This window comes from Crocodylus siamensis, chromosome 4 (assembly GCF_052110815.1).
Source record: "Crocodylus siamensis isolate JL-2025a chromosome 4, ASM5211081v1, whole genome shotgun sequence".
Lineage (NCBI taxonomy): Eukaryota > Metazoa > Chordata > Crocodylia > Crocodylidae > Crocodylus > Crocodylus siamensis.
In genome coordinates, this window is record NC_143398.1 from 116,142,734 (window position 1) to 116,151,599 (window position 8,866).

At 46.0% G+C, this 8,866-nt stretch overlaps 1 long non-coding RNA gene across 1 annotated transcript; it reads left to right on the forward strand.

The window, feature by feature from the left end:
* Positions 1-275: 275 nt before the first annotated feature.
* Positions 276-3,763, forward strand: LOC149866389 (uncharacterized). Its single transcript, XR_016441587.1, has 3 exons — positions 276-707; positions 919-1,034; positions 2,795-3,763. It is a non-coding gene; the product is annotated as an uncharacterized LOC149866389 (long non-coding RNA).
* Positions 3,764-8,866: the final 5,103 nt, after the last annotated feature.

Genomic DNA, 8,866 nt, shown 5'->3' on the forward strand with positions numbered 1-8,866 from the left:
CATAACCCTAGGTAACTCAGAGGGATGGAAGACCACAAGTGTCGATGAAGCTCCTCTGCTCTAGGCCGAGGCAAGCCAGGGCCCCCCCCTTCCTGAACCTTTGTAACACTTTCTTTGAACTTTTTGTAACCTCCTGTAACACTGGAAAACAGGATGAGTAGCAGGCAAGCTGAAACTCCCTAAAGCTTTTATCTGTGGAATGCAAGGGCACCGCTCAGAGAGAGAAGGGAGGAGGGAAGGGGGTGGGGGGTGGTGGAAGCCAACTAGTGGAAAACTACTGCAGAAAGTGACCAGGGTATAAATATACACTGTTGCAGGGCTAGGGGCGCAGGACTTGAGACCATACAGTCTCCCTGCGCCTTTTACTTGAGCTCAAATAAACTCCGTCTACTTCTCCCCCCAGTGTATTTATTGGCGCGACGCACACCGGGCAACGAACCCAATTGTTGCCTCCCTCGGGCACCTTGTGCCGGCAACAGTTTTTGGCGCCCAACGTGGGGCTCGAGGCTAACATTTCGCCTTGCCCGGATCCCTGCTGGGGTCGACGACTTGTGGCAACAACCGACGCCCAGCGCGCATCAGTGGTTTCATCAGGGGCCTCGGTGGAGACATGGTTTGATCGACCCCGGAGGGCACAACGGTGCAACGCGCTCAAATAGTGGAGAAGCGAACGTGGGCGACGGTGTGGAACCGGTCCCTCGGACAAGGTAGGATATGCTCAGCAGTCTGAGCATTGCCCGTTAAGACCTGGGGATGCCCAGTGTCTCCCTGTAGGACCTGGGGACGCCCAGTGTCTCCCTGGAGTATGGGGCAGGGACAGAGTACGGTTGGCAGGGCACGGTGTACACCCTTAGAATGCATTCTGACAAATTGGAAACTGTTTAAGTCAGATCTAATGACTAAAAATAATCTTAAAAGTTTCTGTACAGTGGAATGGCCTCACTATCAACTGGAGGATCAGGAAAGGTGGCCTCCGGAAGGGTCAGTTGACTATAATACAATCCTCCAATTACTCCTGTTTTGTCAGCGGACGGGTAAGTGGAATGAACATTTGTATGTGCAATTGTTTATGGCTTTTTGAAATAAGACAGATATTTTGCAGAAGTGTAATCTGACTCCGACAGGATCGGTAGTTGTCAGTGTTGAGTCTCAGCATTCCCCCCCAACCACTGTAATGCTAGAGTCAGTGTCCCCTTCAGCTTTAACACCTCCACCATATAAAGATCAGATGCCCCCGGTTCCAGAGATCTCTCCCTCAGTGGGATTTTACCCTTTACTTACTGAAATCATAATAGCCCGGCCTGGGGCAGATGGGCGTGCAGCCCAGACCATGCAAGTATACACCCATGTACCTTTTAATCCGGTGGACCTGGCGGCTTTTAAGGCACAGGCTGGAGAATTTTCAACTAACCCGAGTAAGTTTAAGTCTGTCTTTGAGGGATGTTTAGCTAGTCACAAGCCTGATGACCCCTTTTATTGGACTTCAGAAGCCGACAAGGCATTTAAAATACTAAAAAGGAAACTAATGGAAGCCCCCGCCCTGGGTTTACCGTACCTTTCCAAACCTTTACAATTGTATGTGCATGAATGAAAAGGGATGGCTCTGGGAGAGCTTACTCAATTGTTGGGGGCGTGGAAACGTCCTGTTGCTTATTTCTTCAAACAGCTTGATCCAGTTGCCAAGGGATGGCCAGCGTGTTTACGAGCAGTTGCAGCAACTGCCCTAGTACTTGAGGAAGCTAAAAAGTTAACGCTGGGAGGAGTCGTGCAGGTGTATACCCCTCATATGGTCCAGGCTCTGCTAGACGCGAAGGGGGGTCTCTGGCTCACCCAGGCTCGGGGGGCTCGTTACCAAGCTAAGCTGTTGGAGAACCCTGAAGTGACTCTGCAAACCTGGCCCTCCCTCAACCCGGCTACTCTCTTGCCTGAAATGGAAGAACAAGAGCTTGATTGTTTAGACATCATAAATGCACAGTACTCCAGCCGTCCAGACCTAGAGGATCAGCCACTTCTGAATGCTGATTGTGAGTGGTACACTGATGGCAGTAACATTGTTGTAGAAGGGCAAAGGAGGGCAGGTTATGCTGTTGTGACCCTCTATGATGTTGTTGAGGCCAAGGGTTTGCCCGCTGGAACATCTGCTCAACTTGCTGAACTGGTGGCCCTGACCCGGGCGCTAGAACTGTCAAAAGGGAAACGGGTCAACATCTATACCGACTCTAGGTATGCTTTTGGAGTACTGCATGCCCATGCTGGCCTATGGAAAAAAAGGGGACTGCTGACAGCCCAAGGCTCCCCAGTGAAGTATGGACCCCAAATTCTCCGACTCCTGGAAGCTGTTCAACTTCCCTTGGCAGTGGCAGTAATGCACTGTAAGGTGCATCAGAAAGAGGATCAAGACGTAGCCAGGGGTAACGCCCGGGCGGACAGAGAAGCTAAAAATGCTGCCACCCTGAGGACTCCGAGACCTGCTGACACCCACATGCATGCCCTCATTCCATCAGTGGGGAAGCTCCCGGATCCCCAGTACTCGTACAAATCAAACCCTCAAGCGTCATCTATCAAAGATCTGCCAGGAGGCCTCTCTGCAATGGCTCGATTCTTTGCCTCTTGCTCTGCTTCGCATCCGTGCCCTCCCCAAGGAAAGATTAGGGCTTAGCCCCTTTGAGATTATGTTTGGAAGGGCACGGCCTATGAATGGGACGCCGGTTCTAGCAGGGGAGTGGGAAATAGGATGTAATATTTTGTCACGGTGTAGGTGCTCTCTGTCTGCTGTTCTTTCTTCTCTCCATAGGTACACTAAAGACTTGCAGCCTCTTCCGCTGGATGCTCCAGTCCACTCGTTACAGCCGGGGGATTCCGTGCTCGTTCGTACCTGGAAGGATGAGCCCCTCCAAGAGAAGTGGAAAGGACCTCACACTGTCCTACTAGTTTCCCACACAGTGGCAAAGGTCGACGGACACAAGAACTGGATTCATCACGAGACAGCTTTGGCATGATCCTTCTCCCGTCGTATGGGGTGGGCCGGTTAGCCAAGCTGTATCGTCAACTTTCTGTGTTTCTTATAAAATTTGCTAATGACACCTTAGCCATTGAAAAGAGCCTTAATTCTGAGATTTACCAACTTCGTTTATTATCTCTTCAAAACCGTCAGGCTCTAGATTATGTTTTAGCATCTCATGGGAGGTATGTGCTCTAATTGGGAACAAATGTTGTACTTATATTCCAGAAAATTCCCAAGATATTAACAAACACACTTTGTCGGCCGAACAGGCTTTTGAGCAGTGGAAAAGTCAGGAACGTGAACCCACTGTTTTCGATTCCCTCTGGAGCTGGTTGCCCAACCTCGGAGGCCTAGGAATGGGCATCCTTCACCTCCTGGTCACCGGTGTTATGTTGTGTTTAATTACCCTTCTCTTATTTGCATGCTGTAATGCCCTCCTGCGCAAAGTCTGTGTATCCCCCTCCCCGAGCGCTTCACTATACCCCTGCATTGAAGATCCCAGTTCCCAAACACTTAATCATCTTTTATCTTCAGAATATGAGAAAACTCAGCCAAAACTTTGTTGAGTATTCTCAAAGGGGGGAGTTGTTGGTGTCACTGGGCATAACCCTAGGTAACTCAGAGGGATGGAAGACCATGAGTGTCGATGAAGCCCCTCTGCTCTAGGCCCAGGCGAGCCAGGGCCCCCCCCCCCTTCCTGAACCTTTTTAACCCTTTCTTTGAACTTTTTGTAACCTCCTGTAACACTGGAAAACAGGATGAGTAGTAGGCAAGCTGAAACTCCCTAAAACTTTTATCTGTGGAATGCAAGGGCACCGCTCAGAGAGAGAAGGGAGGAGGGAAGGGGGTGGGGGGTGGGGGGTGGAAGCCAACTAGTGGAAAACTACTGCAGAAAGTGACCAGGGTATAAATATACACTGTTGCAGGGCTAGGGGTGCAGGATTTGAGACCATACAGTCTCCCTGTGCCTTTTACTTGAGCTCAAATAAACTCTGTCTACTTCTCCCCCCAGTGCATTTATTGGCGCGACGCACACCGGGCAACGAACCCAATTGTTGCCTCCCTCGGGCATCTTCTGCCAGCAACAAAAGGGTTCAGAGACGGGCCACCCACATTATCAAGGGCTTGGGGGATAGGCCTTATGAGGAGAGACTTTGGGACCTGGGTTTGTTCAGTCTGAGTAAAAGAAGGCTGAAGGGTGACTTGATAGCTGCCTATAGATATGTCAATGGAGAACACCAGGATCTGGGACAGCAACTTTTCAGAAAAGTATCCCCTGGGAGGATGAGGACAATAGGCCCAAGTTAGTTGGGGAAAAGTTTAGGCTAGATATATGGAAAAACTTCTTTACTGTACAGGTAAGCAAAATCTGGAACACATTTCCAGCAGAGGTGGTGCAGTCGCCGTCCCTGGCAGTGTTTAAGAAGATGCTGGACAAGCACCTTGTTGAACTTGCTTGAGTCCATTACCTCCTGCCCATGGCAGGTAACAGGACTTGATGATCTTACAGGCCCCTTCCAGTCCTTCTTTCTATGATTTAAAAGAGCGCTCTGAAGGTTATTCAATGACACTATCAACCCAAGCTAAATTTGTACTTGGTGCTGAAGCACTGACTTGCTAACTGCTTGCAAACTGGCCTGTTTGCTCCTTCTGTTTGCTCTCTCCTTGGTCACTTAGGAAGTCTCCTTTTATATCCTGCTGGGCCAGGATCCACCCCATCATTAGGGCTTTTGTCAGACACAGGCAGCAATCACCCAGCACTCCCAGCTGCTCAGCACATGCCCAAAATGCACACAGCCCACCAAACAAACACTCAGCCAGCCAAACACACAGGCATCCCTGGCTCACTTACCTTCCCAGAGCAGGATCTGGTACCTGGCTCCTCTTCCTCTTCCCCTTCCTCTTCTTGTTTCCCAACAGATTCCTTCCTTGTTCCATACTATGCAGAGCTCTGGCACAGGACAGAATGTGCCCTGTAAACCAGTGGTTCTCAAACTTTTTTGTACCACGACCCATTAGTAAACATCAATGGCCAGTGCTCCTCACTCCTGACCCACTGCCTTCTGCCCTCAGGCCCAGGTCCCCAGTATGTGGGGTAGAGGTGGGTGTGTATATGTGCACGGGGGGGCAGGGGGCGGGTAGTGTGGCATGGAGAGCCTCAAGCAGCCCCTTGCAGGCTGGACCTGTGACAGTCTACAAGGGAAGAGCCACAGTTTCCCATGTTTTTCTCCTTTACAGGAGAATCCATTTTTAAAGTTTCATGATCCATTTTCAAAGTTTGTCCATAACCCTTTCATATATTTTTGCAACCCACTTATGGGTTGCAACCTGCAGGTTGAGAAATGCTGCTGTAGCTGATACAGACACAAAGATGTGGCGCTGGTTTAAAATATGAGGTAAGTAGACATTTTTACACCGAACTCTTACTACTTGCTCATTTCATGTAGATTACCCCATGACCACCATGTATTAATGTTTTAGGGTCATAAACAGCATAAGCTAGAGTAGTGGCTTAAGCACAAAAGACAAAATCATCCCCTTGCCCATGTGCCTTTTTACTTCCTTATGCTTTTTACCCAATTTAGAATTTTAGTCACAAAATCACTCATGCCACATATGAAATAGGTATCCTGGCTGACTGTGCACATTTTACAAAAATCTATTCCGCCAAAAAAACCCTCCAAAACCTTCCTCTGGTAGAGAGGGCTCAGCATGGTCCTGTCTAATGTTGCCACACAATGGTTGTGGGCAGGGAATGAAGAACCCTGGACTAGCCTTGTGCCCTCTGTATGGGCCATTCACAATGGAATCACAGTGCTCAAAGGGTTGTTGCATATACTGCCAGATATAAAAAAATGGGGGCAGGTTGGGCAGAGTAGAGCTGTAGTTCTGTGTTCCACTGCATTCGGGCCAGCAAAGCTGACTGGTCACAAAGGCAGAAGCAGACAGGAACACTCTGCACTGAAAGTTCATTAAGGAGATCCAGGAATCTGGTCTCTACAAGGCAGAATGCCTCCCTTGGTTCACATCCTTATTTCCCCTGAAAACAAGCCAGGACTTTTGGACATGTAGCCACTCAATCCATTCAGTAGCATCAATTATGATCAAAGCATCATAATCCACTCATCATCTTTAGGCATGTGGTCTGTCCATCTGATGAATGAGTATAGTATAGAATTGGTTGGGAATGTTCCTTTGAAACAAGTTTTTGTCAGAAAATGCCAGATCATTGAAACAGAAGTGTTTCATGAAAACCTGTCAGTTTTGATGACCTCCCAATGGAACACAGGTAGGGTTCTGAACCCTGACTGATTTTCTGCTAGGCTGCCTGGCAGGCTACAGGGGAGCTGAGATGTCCAGCCCCATGATGTGGAGACCAGAAACTGGCAACTCTGGAAGTGCTGAGCTATTCAGCTTCCAAAACCTGAGCTTCGTGGCTTGTAGGCTTCTGGCTTGCCATCAGTTCATTAGGGAAAGTTGATGGGGGAACACCCATAATTCCTGTGAGTGGCATTCAGGAGCCAAGTGCCTAGTTAGCCTAAAAAAGGGAAAGAATTGAGTTACATGGTTTTAAACCTTCTTTGCCTTTAACCAGTGTCCCATTCTCCAGTTTAAAACTGGCATTTTGGTTTAACTTTTAGATTTTTCTTTTCCCTTGTCTTCCCTATTTACATTTGGCAATTTGAAAGTTACAGTTAACTTTAGAGAGAAGCTGAAGAAGCATCTTCAATCCAGCCAAATAACTGAAAATTCTGCATGCAGAAGTTAATCAAACAGAGAGAATTATGCAGAATAGACAATCAGAGTAGAGGTATTTATCATGCATTCATTATGAAAAATTAATTGAATAGCAGTTACTTAGATCCAAATCTTTGTGCTCTCTAATGTTGGTAATCATTATTAGACACATTTAAAATAACATTTTGCAGTTATTTTTCTAACTATGCAGCCAGACCTCCACAATCAGCATCCACTAAACTTAATAGCACAGAAAAATTTACACTTTGCAACTACATCCTTGTGAGTAGCTTAATGATGGCACTTGAATATAATTTAGTATAATCAGAGAAGAAAACGCATTGTCACTTAATTAAATATGTATTGCAATGCATATTTTTAACACGGTCAATTTTTCAATATTGCTCTTACAGTAGATTTGAGAAATATTATCTGTATACTCTTAACATTGTGTGACCAGAATTGTATTCATTAACTTATTACACTCCATGTTTAAATGGATTGTGCTCTGCTTGTTGATTTGCAGGCTTGCATTGAAAAGCCAAGATTTTCAAGAGTCCTGCAGTTTTTCATGCTTAAAATTAGAATTTTCACTGGCTTTCACCAGATTTGTATCCAACAGCTCTTCCAGACTCTGAAGCCAGGTGTAGACCTTACACTTTTACTGGTATAAGTGATTGGAAACCAATTTATACCCACATAATCTATTGGCACATGTAGACTGATTTAAAAATGTCAGAACCTGGTCTAAAATTCCCACCCTTCCTTCCCCCACCATGAAGAGCAAATGTGTGTTCTGTTCACTACTGATCTGAACTACATCGCTTACTGAAAACTGCATAACTTAGTTCAATTCTGTCTCGGGCTTTTTAAATGTCTGTACCTAGTCTAAGGTGACAAAGGAAACTATCTTTGTCCCTGTAGCTGTCTAGGATGGATATCACCAAATATCTAGTTGTTTCCTGTCATAACAGCAAATGACTATTACGTGTGGGCCAGGGACAGCAGAAGACATGTAATCAGGACATTCAAGCAAAATGAGTGTCAGTTCTACCAAAGAGACGGGGTCCTGCTTTTCTGATGCTGGAAAGTCACTGTAAGCAACTTCCATTACTAAAGCTAAGCAATCACTTCATATGGTTTCCTGCAGCTTTTGAGCACTGAAGCAGAGTGAATTTTAAACTTAAGTTAAACCTCTCTCCCATGGGTCCAGATAGAGGGGATTACAATTACAGTCCATACTAACTCTTTCAAAAAGTGGTTAAAATTAACATTAAAAGAAAGTTACAATCAAAGACACATGCAGCATCTGCCACAGTCACCCACAAAAGCCTAAAGCAAATCACAGGACATCCTTAACTCTGTAGCCTCTACTTTTCAGTTCTTTGTCTCTTTTTTGCCTATAGCCTTGTTTTGGAAATCATCGTTTACATAGCTGAGAAGTGTTCGGACTTTGTATCATTATTACGTTTGTGCAAAAGGAGCTTCAAATTGTCAAGCAGAGTTCATCTGATCCTTACTGCTACACTATCTTTTCACACCTGGTTTCAGCAGATTTAAAACCCCAAGGGCAAATTGTTTCTTAGAAAATTTTTCAATACTTAGTTTCATAAAGACCTAAATGACTAGAAATGTGCACAGTAATGGAGGATGAGTTTCCAAAAAGGTGAAAGGTGCTTCAAAGCCCATATGTTCTACTGGGGCAAAGCACATCACTTCTGTAGCCACCAGTACACAAAGAACACACATCAACACATACCCAGCCACCTTTGAGTCCCCAGCCTGAACAACTAGGTATCCATTTACAGCTGGGTTGACTAAATGTAGCCTCTGGGGTGAGTTCACAGAGCAAGGCCTAAACTTATATCCTTGACCCTATAGCAAGATGCCATAACTATTTGAGTGCAATACTCACTGCCCATTTGTATCAGGTTTATGAAATCATAAAAGAGGTAGTTCAAAATACAGACTCACCCACCTAAAATCCCTTCATTTAGTTATATGAAACCAGACCAGATTACATGATATCATGGCCAGACAATTCTATTCAGTGGGTGCTTCTACATGTTGCCCTACGGTAACATAGCAATGTGTTACATAGCTGTGCTGCACGCTATGGTGATG